Below are 15,233 nucleotides of genomic sequence, written 5' to 3' on the forward strand. Positions count from 1 at the left end.
GACATTTCTCCAAACAAGACTAACACATGGCCAACAAGCATATGAAAAACTGCTCTGCATCACTCGCCATCAGGGAAATACAAATCAAAACCACAACGAGATACCACCTCACACCAGACAGAATGGCTAAAATTAACAAGACAGGAAACAACAAATGTTGGAGAGGATGTGGAGAAAGGGAAACCCTCTTGCACTGTTGGTGGGAATGCAAACTGGTACAGCCACTCTGGAAAACAGTGTGGAGATTCCTCAAGAAGTTAAAAATAGACAACCAGCAATTTGCCCCAAAGATACGATGTAGTGAAATGCTGGGACACTTGCACCCCAAGTGCAAGTAATAGTGGCAATGTCCACAATAGCCAAGTTATGGAAGGAGCCTCAATGTCCTTCAGCAGATGAATGGATAAAAAAGATGTGGTGTATATACAATGGAATATTACTCAGCCATCAGAAAGGTTGAATACCCACCATTTCCTTCCATGTGGATGGAACTGGAGGGTATTATGCTGAGTGAAATAAGTCAATTGGAGAAAGACAATTACCATATGGTTTCACTTGTATATGGAATATAAGAAATAGTGAAAAGGATTATAAGGGAAAGGGGGGAAACTGAGTGGGGGGAAATTAGAGAGGGAGACAAACCATGAGAGACTGCTAACTCTGGGAAACAAAAGGTTATAGAAGGGGAGGTGGATGGAGGGATGGGGGAATTGGGTGACGGGCACTGAGGAGGGCACTTGATGGGATGAGCACTGGGTGTTATACTATATGTTGGCAAATCAAATGTAAATTTAAAAATTTTTTAGAAGTCCATGTTTGTCAGTTCAAGGCAACTTTGACCTTTTCTATATAGTCCTCAAAAATTCTCCAGCCTTTACCCATTACACAATTCTAAAACCACTTCCACATTTTTTTGGTATTTGTTACAGCAGCTTCCCATTTCAAGCACTAAAATCTATATTAATTTCCCATTGCTGCTGCAATTAATTAGTACAAATTTAGTGGCTTAAAATACAAAATTACTCTCTTACAGTTCTGGTGTGAGAAGCCTAAAATCAACAGGTCAGAATAGCTATATCCCTTCTGGAGGCTTTAGGCTAGAATCCATGCCTTGCCTTTTTCAGCTTCCCAAGGTTGCCTGCATTCCTTTGGTCACATCCTTCTAACCTTTTGCTTCCATCTCATCTCCAACTACTAATTGTCTCCCTCTTATAAGAACTTTTGTGATTATATTGGGCTCATCCAGATAACCCCAAGTAATCTCCCCATCTCAAGATTCTTAACTTAATCACATATGCAAAGTTCCTTTTACCACATAAATTTATATACTCATAAGTTCCAGGGATTAGTATGTAGACATCCTCAATGGCTCATTATTCAGACAGCCACAATGCTTTCATGGTAAATATGTGACACTATGCATTTTCCAAAACCTATAAGCCTTTACAGCACAAAGGTAAACTTTAGTTATGCAAATTTTTAAGTATTATTTAGGATGTCAAGAGATCCCAGGATGGAGTGCAGAATGTGATAAAACAATCTAACTGTTACAAATGTATGAAGCAACCTCACTAAAGGGGGTGGAAGAAAAAATATCTGAGTAGCTTTAGAATTAAAAAGAGAGCCAGAGCTCCTTGAAAAAATGGCTGGTTCTAGGACTGAGTTAGAAAAATTTTAAGACAAACCTGGAGCATCTTTGTACCATAAAAGGAGGAAATGCTTTCCAAAATAATCCCCACAGTGATAAGCATATGTGAAAGGGACACAGGAGCCAACTGAAACAACTTCTAATAATCTATTTGAGGAACAAAATAAATTAGCATTGGATTGTAGCCAAAAGTATAAAATATCCAGGGGTCCATACTAATACAAATAAATGATTGCATAAAAGAAAAGAAAAGAAAAATAGACAAATCTTTATGCAAAAGAATTCTGATTAATTTTCATAGACATTCTGCCCTCAAGGAAATGGAGCTTAACTATATATTGTTTGAGTGAGGACTACACACAGTGATTTCCTTCTAAATAAAGAAAAGAGGAACTTCACAATGGAGAGAACTGACAAACACTACCTCAGCCAGGTGATCAAGGCTCATGTCAACAATTTTGATAGTATGCACCCTTGAGATGATGTGAAAAAATATGGCCCTTTATTCTGTGAGCTTCCTCCCAAGAACATATCACCCTAGGCTAATTCTGAGGAAGAACAATCAGACATATCCCAATGGAGAGGTATCCTACAAAATACCCTATTAGCACTCCTCAAAACTGTCAAGATCATCAAAAACAAGGAGACTCTGACAAAATACCACAGTTAAGAGAAGATTAAGGAGACTGTTGAAATAGAGCTTGGACTATTTGGGAACTTTGTACCTTTGTGGTTTCCCTCTAAATTTAAAACCATTCTGAAATAAAAGTTTACTTAGAAAAATAAAAGGAAGCCATTAAAGTGCTTATATTGGGGAAAGTATCATGATAATCCTGGGGGGCTTTGGAAAACCATTGTGGTTGTATTGGAATAAGAAATGGCTAGAGTCCAAGAAATCATCTGAAAGCCATTGAGGTCAGCCAGGTCAGCTGAAATGGTAATGGTCTTGACTGGTGTCCTTGAGAACAATCAGGAAGTTACAGATCACCGTATTTTACCCCAGCACCATCAAGTATCATTACGAAATCCACAGGACTATATCTCACTTTGGATACCAGGGTCCTTGCTTAGGCAGGTTAAAATGGCTCTCTGAGACTCAAGCTCAAAACAAATATCAAGGTGTATAATCAAAAGACAAGCTCCAATCACTCAGAGGTCTGTGGTTTTATGAACCTAGAAGCTTGGTCTCAACAGATACTGCAAAAGAGTCTTCTTGAATAGCTAAAAGCTTCAGACAGATAACCTGAGATTTCACCCAACTCTAAAACCTCTTTGCTGTGACTCTGGCTTGTACCATTGTCTTTAAAAAATATTCTTCATCTCTTCATAAAACATGTCCAAGGCTGTTTCTGAAAGAGACTTTAAAAAACCAGCAAAGCAAGTCTTGGTCAAATCCATTTGGCTTTAGTGTTCAGCTCCCCAGGAGAAAACCAGGTCAGTCACTCAGAATGCAATTTGTTGAAAGCCTGCCTTTTGGACACAAGCATCAGCCAACATAGGGAGAGAGGAAAGAAATACAAGGCATGATGGTGGTGCCTTGCATTTATAGAATGAGGCAGCCAGACAGTTGGCTGAGATAGGGTATTTTGAAGTAAACATATGAAATTGAGCAGTTTCCTGGTTTCTGTCAACCAAAGATTAGGAGCCAGAAGTCAAATGCAGGCATTTTTCCCCTCCACAAATGAAATGCGGTGTTCAGAAAGCTCTTTGTAAAACATTTGCTGGATGGTTGTGATTTATAGACAGCATTCCCTACACCTAGAAAACAGAGAGATCTGACCATATTCATTGGTCATAAAGTGCTAATAATCTCCAACTCAAGAAATCCACAGTGCCCTCCCCAAACAAACATTCATGTAAAAGAAAAAAGATCAGCAATGAAATGAATATGCTTACATGGCAGGGGTAAGAGGGAAAGGAATGGTGGGCTGATGGCTGTTCTAGGGTTTTTTATTTTGTTTGGTTGTTTGGGTTTTGTCTTGATTCCTCTTTGTTTGTCTAACCAAACTAACCCCTTGAGGGGATGGCCCCATAGATCTTATGCATCATCCTCCCAGCCAAGCACAGGATCTTACCCAAGAGGCTGTCCACAAATCTTTGTCAATAATGACCCAGAAGGCTCAGTTTGACCACTTACAAGACACAAAGACTTTGCCAACAGCCTCCCCTTCAGGACAAGCAGAGTACATGTCCCCTGGGTCTAGGTGAAGAAACAAGGAACAAAGGAAAAGTCTTTGGACCATGGATTTCTCTTCAAGTAAGAGCCAACATCCCAAGGCAGCCCTATTCCTTCCCTCCCCTAGAAAAGCACATGTTACCCAAGCTCAGATGGCCTCATCCTATTCAACCCTTGTGTGCTTTGTTTGTAGCTCATGGAGCTAATTATCACAGAAATATAGAGGAAGAGGCTGAAGCTGTTTCAGTTTGATGTGACATAGACTGTGACAATCTTACCTGCATCTCTGTATAAATAGTTACAAAATAATCATATTATTTCCCCAAACAAAGGAAACAAAACAAGAGGCCAAATGTGGACACTTTTCTGGTTCAACTCTCTTCTGTTTTGGTTCAAAAAGCAGCCCTGAACCTTCCCACCTACACTTCCAGTATCTGGACTATCAGAAGAAATTTCTTTCTGTGCTGCCTGTGATTTTACTGATGGAGGATTAACTGTTGTTAAAGATAAGGACATCATCAGTGTACTGGAGTAGCTTTCTGTTTGCCAGGTCCGGGGACTGTAAGAAAGACACCCCTGGGGCACTTGGGTGGCAGATGCTTTTGGCTCAGGTCGTGATCCCCAGGGTCTTGGGATGGAGTTCTGCATGAGGATCCCCGCAGGGAGCCTGATTCTCCCTCTGCCTATGTCTTCTCTCTCTGTGTGTGTGTCTCTCATGAATAAAAATAAAATCTTTAAAAAAAAAAAAAAAGAAAGAAAGACACCACTTATGGTTTCATGTAAATAACTGTATCAAATTCTTCCCACCACAAATTCTAGAGGAAGGCAGATCTTAACACTGTAGCAGGAAGTAAGATCTCTAGAAGAATCCATGATGAAACCTCCTCTATCAGCCAGGTTCTCTTTAGTACACAAACCAGTTCTAAAAAAAAATCTGTGTGCATTGCAGCTGTGACTGTTTGCCCCAAAGCTCCCCATCAGGGTCCACTCATGGCTGGGAGAGAGTGGATGGGCCCAACATTGGGAAAGGGGTCTCTCTGACATTATTTTACATACTGGAGTTTCCTGGTCTTCTCTAGTCAAATTTCTTACTTGGTTTCTGCTTGGGTGATCCAAAAGGCATCTTACTTTTTCATCCTGAGGACTCCTCTTTACTTTTTGCTTTATATGAATCAGAACCAATTTAATTTTTTTTTATTTTTGTATGTTTTTTTGTTGGAGTTCAATTTGCCAACATATAGCATAACACCCAGTGCTCATCCTTTGAAGTGCCCCCCTCAGTGCCCGTCACCCAGTCACCCCAATCCCCTGCCCACCTCCCTTGCTGCTACCTCTTGTTCGTTTCCCAGAGTTAAGAGTCTCTCATGTTCTGTCACCCTCTCTGATATTTCCCATTTTCTCTCCTTTCCCCTATAATCACTTTCACTATTTTTTATATTCCCCAAATGAATGAGACCATATAATGTTTGTCCTTCGATCAACTTGCTTCGCTCGCCATAATACCCTTCAGTTCCACACACGTTGAAGCACATGGTTGGTATTTGTCATTTCTAATGGCTGAATAATATTCTACTGTATATAAGAAGAGAAGCAGGAACACATCTTCTTTATCCATTTGTCTTTCAATGGACACCAAGGCTCCTTCCAGTGTTTGGCTATTGTGGACATTGCTGCTATAAACATTGGGGTGCAGGTGTCCAGGCATTTCACTGCATCTGTATCTCTGGGGGGTTAAATCCCCAGCAGTGCAATTGCTGGATATCGGGTAGTTATATTTTTAACTCTTTGAGGACCCTCCACACTGCTCTCCAGAGTGGCTGCACCAGTTCACACTCCCACCAACAGTGCAAGAGGGTTCCCCTTTCTCCACATCCTCTCCAACATATGTGGTTTCCGGCCTTGTTAATTTCCCCCATTCTCACTGGTGTGACGTGGTTTCGCATTGTGGTTTTGATGTGTATTTCCCTGATGGCAAGGGATGTGGAGCATTTTCTCCTGTGCTTGTTGGCCATGTATATGTCTTCCTCCGTGAGATTTCTGTTCATGTCTTTTGCTCATTTCATGGTTGCATCGCTTTTTTCTTTGCTGTTGAGTTTAATATGTTCTTTATAGATCTTGGATACTAGCCCTTTATCTGATAGGTCATTTGCAAATATCTTCTCCCATTCTGTAGGTTGTCTTTTAGTTGTGTTGACTGTTTCTTTTGCTGTGCAGGAGCTTTTTATCTGGATTAAGTCCCAATAATTCATTTTTGCTTTTGTTTCCCTTGTCTTCATAGATGTATCTTGCAAGAAGTTGCTGTGGCCAAGTTCAAAAAGGGTGTTGCCTGTGTTCTCCTCTAGGATTTTGATGAATTCTTATCTCATATTTAGATCGTTCATTCATTTTGAGTTTATCTTTATGTATGGCATAAGAGAATGGTCTAGTTTCATTCTTCTGCACGTGGCTGTAAAATTTTTTCAGCACCATTTATTGAAGAGACTGTCCTTTTTCCAGTGGATAATCTTTCCTGCTTTGTCGAATATTACTTGACCATAGACTTGAGGGCCCATTTCTGGGTTCTCTATTCTGTTCCATTGATCTATGTGTCTATTTTTGTGCCAGTACCACACTGTCTTGATGATCACAGCTTTGTAGTACAACTTGAAATCCGGCATTGTAATGCCCCCCTGCTCTGTTTTTTTTTTTTTTTTCAATATTCCCCTGACTATTCGGAGTCTTTCTGATTCCACACAAATCTTAAGATGATTTGTTCCAACTCTCTGAAGAAAGTCCATGATATTTTGATAGGGATTGCATTAAATGTATAAATTGCCCTGGGTAGCATTGACATTTTCACAATATTAATTCTTCCAATCCATGAGCATGGAATATTTTTCCATCTCTTTGTGTCTTCCTCAATTTCTTTCCGAAGTGTTCTGTAGTTTTTCGGGTATAGATCCTTTATCTCTTTCGCTAGGTTTATTCCTAGGTATCTTATGTTTTTGGATGCAATTGTAAAGGGCATTCACTCAATTTCTCTTTTTTCAGTCTCACTGTTAGTGTATAGAAATGCCACTGATTTCTGGGCAATGATTTAGTATCCTGCCACACTACCAAATTGCTGTATGAGTTCTAGCAATCTTGGGGTGGAGTCTTTTGGGTTTTCTATGTACAGTTTCATGTCATCTGCAAAAAGGGAGAGTTTGACTTCTTCTTTGCCAATTTGAATGCTTTTTATTTCTTTTTGTTGCCTGATTGCTGAGGCTAGGACTTCTAGTACCATGTTGAATAGCAGTGGTGAGAGTGGACATCCCTGTCATGTTCCTGATCTTAGGGGAAAGGCTCCCAGTGTTTCCCCATTGAGAATGATATTTGCTGTGGGCTTTTCATAGATGACTTTTAAGATGCCGAGGAATGTTCCCTCTATCCCTATACTCTGAAGAGTTTTGATCAGGAATGGATGCTTCTTTGCATCTATTGAGAGGATCATATGGTTCTTGTGTTTTCTCTTGTTATGATCTATCACGTTGATTGCTTTACAAGTGTTGAACCAGCCTTGCATCCTGGGGATAAATCCCACTTGATCATGGTGAATAATCTTCTTAATGTACTGTTGGATCCTATTGGCTAGTATCTTGTTGGGGATGTTTGCATCTGTATTTGTCAGGGATATTGGTCTATAATTCTCCTTTTTGGGGGGGGGGGGTCTCTGTCTGGTTTTGGAATTAAGGTGATGCTGGCCTCATAGAACGATTTTGGAAAAATTCCCTCCCTTTCTATCTTTTGGAACAGCTTTCATAGAATAGGTATTCTTTCTTCTTTAAACGTTTGATAGAATTCAGCTGGGAAGCCATCTCACCCTGGACTTTTGGGTCTTGGGAGGTTTTTGATGACTGCTTCAATTTCCTCCCTGTTCAGGTTTTCTATTTCCTCCTGTTTCAGTTTTGGTAGTTTGTGGTTTTCTAAAAATGCATCCACTTCTTCTATATTGACTAATTTATTGGCATATAGCTGCTCATAATATGTTTTTAAAATCGTTTAGATTTTCTTGGTATTAGTAGTGATCTCTCTTTTTTCATTCAGGATTTTATTAATTAGAGTCTTTTCTCTCTTCTTTTTAAGAAGGCTGGCTAATGGTTTATCTATCTTATTAATTCTTTCAAAGAACCAACTCCTGGGTTTGTTAATCTGTTCTTCAGCTCTTCTGGTCTCTATTTCATTGAGTTCTGCTCTAACTTTTATTAATTCTCTTCTTCTGCTGGGTGTAGGTTTTATTTGCTGTTCTTTCTCCAGTTCCTTTCAGTGCAAGTTTAGCTTGTGTATTTGAGTTTTTTCCAGTTTTTTGAGGGATGTTTGTATTGCGGTGTATTTCCCTCTCAGGACTGCTTTTGCTGTATCCTAAAGATTTTAAATGGTTGTATCTTCATTCTCATTAGTTTCCATGAATCTTTTTAATTCTTCTCTAATTTCCTGGTTGACCCTTTCATCTTTTAGCAGGATGCTCTTTAAACATGTTTAACGTGTTTGAATTTCTTCCAAATTTCTTCTTGTGATTGAGTTCAAGTTTCAAAGCATTATGGCCTGAAAATATGCAGGGGACAATCCCAATCTTTTGGTATCTGTTGAGACCTGTTTGTGACCCAGTATGTGGTCTCTTCTGGAGACAGTTCCATGTGCACTTGAGAAGAATGTGTATTGAGTTGCATTTGGATGGAAGTTCTGTAAATATCTGCGAAATCCATCTGGTCCAGTGTATCACTTAAAGCTCTTGTCTCTTTGGAGATGTTGTGCTTAGAAAATCTGTCATTTGCAGAAAGTGCCGTGTTGAAGTCTCCCAGTATTAGTGTATTATTATCTAAGTATGTCTTTACTTTGGTTATTAACTGATTGATATACTTGGCAGCTCCCACGTTAGGGGCATAAATATTCATGATTCTTAGGTCCTCTTGTTGGATAGATCCTTTAAGTATGATATAGAGTCCCTCTCCATCTCTTACTATAGTCTTTGGGATAAACTTATTTATCTGATATGAAGATGGCTACCCCTGCTTTCTTCTGAGGACCATTTGAATGGTAAATGGTTCTCCAACCTTTCATTTTCAGGTTCTAGGTGTCCTTAGGTCTAAAATGAGTCTCTTGTAGACAGCAAATAGATGGCTCTTGCTTTTTTATCCAGTCTGAAACCCTGCGTCTTTTGATGGGATCATTAAGCCCATTCACGTTCAGAGTTACTATTGAAAGATATGAATTTAGTGTCATCATAATACCTATTCAGTCCCTGTTTTGTGGCTTATTTCTTTGGGCTTCCTCTTTCTTTTACAGGGTCCCCCTTAATATTTTTTGCAGAGCTGGTTTGGTGGTCACATATTCTTTCAGTTTCTGCCTGTCTTGGAAGCTCTTTATCTCCCTTATTCTGAATGAGAGCCTTGATGGTTAGAGTATTCTTGGCTGCATGTTCTTCTCATTTAGGACCCTGAATATATCCTGCCACCCCTTTCTGGCCTGCCAGGTCTCTGTGGAGAAGGCTGCTGTGAATCTAATATTTCTGGGGAGGCGGGGCAAGATGGAGGAAGAGTAGGGTTCCCAAGTCACCTGTCCCACCAACTTACCTAGATAACTCTCAAATCATCCTGTAAACCTACGAATTGGACATCCACATGCAGAAGAATTAAATAGACCATTCTCTTACACCATACACAAAGATAAACTGAAAACGGATGAAAGATCTAAATGTGAGACTCCCTTAAAATCCTAGAGGAGAACACAGGCAACACCCTTTTTGAACTTGGCCACAGCAACTTCTTGCAAGATACATCCATGAAGGCAGGAGAAACAAAAGCAAACATGAATTATTGGGACTTCATCAAGATAAGAAGCTTCTGCACAGCAAAAGAAACAGTCAACAAAACTAAAGAACAACCTACAGAAACAACCTACAGAATGGGAGATTTTTGCAAATGACGTATCAGATAAAGGGCTAGTTTCCAAGATCTATAAAGAACTTATTAAACTTAACAGCAAAGAAACAAACAATCCAATCATGAAATGGGCAAAAGACACGAACAGAAATCTCACAGAGGAAGACGTTGGCCAACAAGCACATGAGAAAATCCTCCGCATCACTGGACATCAGGGAAATGCACATCAAAACCACAATGAGATACCACCTCACACCAGTGTGAATGGGGAAAATTAACAAGGCAGGAAAACACAAATGTTGAAGAGAATGCAGAGAAAAGGGAACCCTCTTGCACTGTTGGTGGGAATGTGAACTGGTGCAGCCACTCTGGAAAACTGTGTGGAGGGTCTTCAAAGAGTTAAAAATAGATCTGCCCTATGACCCAGCAATTACACTGCTGGAGATTTACCCCAAAGATACAGATGCAGTGAAACGCCGGGACACCTGCACCCCGATGTTTCTAGCAGCAATGTCCACAATAGCCAAACACTGGAATGAGCCTCGGTGTCCATCGAAAGATGAATAGATACGGGCAGCCCTGGTGGCGCAGCGGTTTAGCGCCGCCTGCAGCTCAGGGCGTGATCCTGGAGACCCAGGATCAAGTCCCACGTCAGGCTCTCTTCATGGAGCCTGCTTCTCCCTCTGTCTCTGCCTCTCATTCTCTCTCTGTGTCTCTATGAATAAATAAATAAATAATCTAAAAAAAAAAAAGAAAGATGAATAGATAAAGAAGATGTGGTCAATGGAATGCTACTCAGCCATTAGAAACGACAAATACCCACCATTTGCTTCGACATGGAGCAACCTGGAGGGTATTACGCTGAGTGAAACAAGTCAATTGGAAAAGGACAAACATTATATGGTATCATTCATTTGGGGAATATAAAAATTAGTTAAAGGGAATAAAGGGAAAGGAAAGAAAATGTGAAAATATCAGTGAGGGTGACAAAATATGAGAAACACCCTACTCTGAGAAATGAACAGGGGGTAGTGGAAGGGGAGGTGGGTGGGGAGTTGGGGTGACTGGGTGATGGGCACTGGGGGGGCACTTGGCAGGATGAGCACTGGGTGTTATGCTATATGTTGGCAAATTGAACTCCAATAAAAAAATTTTTTATTGTATATATATGCAAAAAGTAAATAAATAAACCGCATTTGTAAGCTTATAGTTAAAAAAAATCTAATATTTCTCCCCATATAAGTTAGGGATATTGTCTCCTGCTGCTTTAAGGATTTTCTCTTTATCTTTGGAATTTGCAAGTTTCACTATTAAATGTCGAGGTGTTGAGCAGTTTTTATTGATTTTTTAGGTGCGGGACCTCTCTATCTCCTGGATCTGAATGCCTGTTTCCCTCCCCAAATTAGGGAAGTTCTCAGCTATGATTTGTTCAAATATGCTTTCTGGTCCTCTGTCCTTTTTGGTGCCCTTGGACCCCCAGTTAAATGTAGATTTTTCCTTGGGAGGCTGTCATTTATTTCCCTTAACCTTTCCTCATGGTCTTTTAATTGTTTTTTCTCTTTTTTCCTCAGCTTCCTTCCTTGCCATCAACCTCTCTTCTGTGTCATTCACTCTTTCTTCTACCTCACTAACCCTCATCGTTAGGACCTCCAGTTTGGATTGCATCTCATTTAATTGATTTTTAATTTCGGCCTGACTAGATCTAAATTCTGAAGTCATGAAGTCTCTTGAATACTTTATGCTTTTTTCCAGAGCCACCAATAGCTTTATAATGGTGCTTCTGAATTGGCTTTCTGACATCAAATTGTAATCCAAATTCTGTAACTCTGTGGGAGAGAGTACCATTTCTGATTCTTTCTTTTGTGGTGAGTTCTTCTTTCTAGTCATTTTGCTCGTGCAGAGTGGCTAAAAACGAGTTGTACTTGTTAGAAGCGCAAACTCTTCTCTCTGTAGCATTCTAGCTGTTCTCTCTTTAAATCTCAGATCGCATTCATAGGTTTTCAGGATGATTTGGAAGTTATCTAGGTAAGGTGGTGGGAGAGGTGACTTGGGGACCCTACTCCTCTGCCATCTTGCCCTACCCCGCTTAAAATTTTTTGTATTAATTAATAGCACAGAAATATGGTCACTTATAGTGCACACTACTCACAAAAACATAAGCATGGCTTTTGGAGACATCTGTTTTCAGTACAGCAAGCTACCTAATTTAGACAAAAACCTCCCAAATAAAAACTATCTTATCTCCTTAAAAGCACCAATTTTCTAACAAACAGTGAAGGGTTTGCTTGTACCCTCACTGTGGGTACCATTAATAAGTGTTAATGACATAAAACCCTCAACAGAGGTCTAGTTCTTCACATAGGAAGTAAGGGAGTGAAGGAATTCACACAATAGTTAGCTTCATTGGGCATGGAGTCACTGCGTCACCGCAGTACAGTATGAAGGAGTGATTGATGGTCACAATGGGTGAACATGAGTCACCAAGAGAAGGTAAATCATGTAGACACTCTGCTTAAGAGGCTCATCTGCTTTAGAAAGCCTTCCTTCCAAAATGCTCAAAATGTTCATGACATAAAAGTTGCCTTGACTTTTAGAGAAACAAAAGCAAAAATGAACTATTGGGACTTCATAAAGATAAGAAGCTTTTGCAAAGCAAAAGATATCGTCAACAAAACTAAAAGACAACCTACAGAATGGGAGATTTTTGCAAATGACGTATCAGATAAAGGGCTAGTTTCCAAGATCTATAAAGAACTTATTAAACTCAACACCAAAGAAACAAACAATCCAATCATGAAATGGGCAAAAGACATGAGCAGAAATCTCACAGAGGAAGACATAGACATGGCCAACACGCACATGAGAAAATGCTCCGCATCACTTGCCATCAGGGAAATACAAATCAAAACCACAATGACATACCACCTCACACCAGTGTGAATGGGGAAAATTAACAAGGCAGGAAACCACAAATGTTAGAGATGATGTGGAGAAAGGGGAACTCTCCTGCACTGTTGGTGGGAATGTGAACTGGTGTAGCCACTCTGGAAAATTGTGTGGAGATTCCTCAAAGAGTTAAAAAAAGACCTGCCCTACGACCCAGCAATTGCACTGCTGAGGATTTACCCCAAAGATACAGATGCAATGAAACGCCGGGACACCTGCACCCCGATGTTTCTAGCAGCAATGTCCACAATAGCCAAACTGTGGAAGGAGCCTTGGTGTCCATCGAAAGATGAATGGATAAAGAAGATGTGGTTTATGTATACAATGGAATATTACTCAGCCATTAGAAACGACAAATACCCACCATTTGCTTCGACGTGGATGGAACTGGAGGGTATTATGCTGAGTGAAATAAGTCAATCGGAGAAGGACAAACATTATATGGTCTCCTTCATTTGGGGAATATAAAAAATAGTGAAAGGGAATAAAGAGGAAAGGAGAAAAAATTAGTGGGAAATATCAGAAAGGGAGACAGAACATGAGAGCTTCCTAACTCTGGAAAACGAACTAGGGGTGGTGGAAGGGGAGGTGGGCAGGGGGTGGGGGTGACTGGGTGATGGGCACTGAGGTGGGCACTTGATGGGATGAGTACTGGGTGTTATTCTATATGTTGGCAAATTGAACACCAATAAAAAATAAATTTATAAAAAAAATTTAAAATCTTTAAAAAATAAATAAAAATAAAATAAATAAGTAAAGAAAAAAAGTTGCCTTGACATTTAAAGGCATATATGAAAAATGCATTTATATGAAATGGCATTTTCTCAGAGAATCCTGGATAAACAAGGTGTTCCAGTGTTCGTAATTTTCTTCAATCAGTGAATACAAAGTATGTGCTGAATAGTTGACAGAGTGTGAACCATAGTAAAGGCCTGAGCATCAGACTGAGAATACCTGTGAATCTCCCAATGACAACACCTATTCCCTATATATAAAAGGATATTTATGGTCAACCACAGGGTAAGCAACCTGATGGACAGAGCCTCCAAACCCACTGGGGGCAAAATGCACATACAAACCTGGCCAGGTTGCACGGGAAAGGTGAAGTTCTCTAGACCCATGCAGGGCACTCCCTCCCATTATAAGCAGGGTGGGGATGCTGCAAATACATACTGGTAACAGCTGATCCCCCACACACACACTCAGGCACAAGGAGCTATTGGGGTGATCTCATTCTTAACTCCTGCTTGGCCCTTATCGACCTAAGCTCCTGGGGATAGATTTAAGATTATACTTCATCTCCATGGAGTCTGTTTGGATGGATGCCTCCTCCCTCAGTGTCCCACCCAAGTGAGAAGGCACCCCTTTTTAAACACTGTGCCTATGATTCTGTAAAGAAGGTAGAAACTCATAAGTGGACCAAAGTGGGTAAGAGATTAGCAGGCATCGACTGCTAGAAAAAATTCTAGTCCACTTTCCTTAAAGATGGTAAGATTTATGATCCCATTTGTTCTTAGAGTTTGTCACAACCTCTTAGCCAGGCAATCTGCTTGTCCCCTGTAATGCCTCCCAAACCTGGCTATTTTCACTCCAAGCCATGTTATCTGATCCTTGGACTCTTCCAACAATCTCCCATTGCTTTTCACTGCTTCTAACCCTTACTTCTCACAGCTCATTCTCCCCTCAGCAGCCAGTGATCTTTCTAAAGCAGATATTAACCCAACCATTGCCCTGCTTTAAGCCTCCCAAACACTACTTAGAATAAAATCCCAAACTTTTGCTGTCGCCTAAAAGGCTCTACCTAATCTGGCCCTGCCTGCCTGCCTCTTGACACATCTCCTATCATCCTCTCCAGACATGTTGTCTTCCTTGCCAGGCAGGCGTTGGACACATCAAACTTGTTCCCACCCCAAGACTTTTACAGTTATCATACCCTCTGCCTGGATGCTCTTCACCCAGGTAGTTCCAAGGTTGGATTCTTCTTCACTGAACTGTCACCTCCTCAAAGAGACCCTCCATGACTACTCGAGCCAAAAAATAGTACCTTCTCACACATCACCCTCCACAACATGATTTTCTTCTATTTACTCTGTAGCATGAAATAGTTCTAGTAGTTACCTTGCTTATCTTTTACTTGTCTTGTTTGTCTACTCTCTACTTCCTATAATATAAACTCCTTGAGATGAGGGTCCTTATCTATCTTGTTCTGTGTCCTGCATCACTAATATCCAGAACAGTGGTTGGCACATTATAGAAGTTTAATCAATACTTATTGAATCAATCAATCAATACTTTAAGACTCTAGGAGAAATGTCTTTCGAACAGTTGCATTGGCTATCATTTTGTTTTGGCTCAAGAGGATAAACTGAGCTATAATTTGGTTTAAGGTTTATTTGGATATCTATTAATTGTTTACCAAACTGGGCCACATCTGAAAGAAAGAAATCAAAACTTCAAACTTAGAACTTTTTCTCATTCCTATCTTATTCTTTAGACATACTTCCTCCCAAAATCTGAACTTGCTTAAACATTTAAGTACAACATTTGGTTGGCCAGACCCAAG

Source organism: Canis lupus, chromosome 24 (genome assembly GCF_011100685.1).
Source record: "Canis lupus familiaris isolate Mischka breed German Shepherd chromosome 24, alternate assembly UU_Cfam_GSD_1.0, whole genome shotgun sequence".
NCBI lineage: Eukaryota > Metazoa > Chordata > Mammalia > Carnivora > Canidae > Canis > Canis lupus.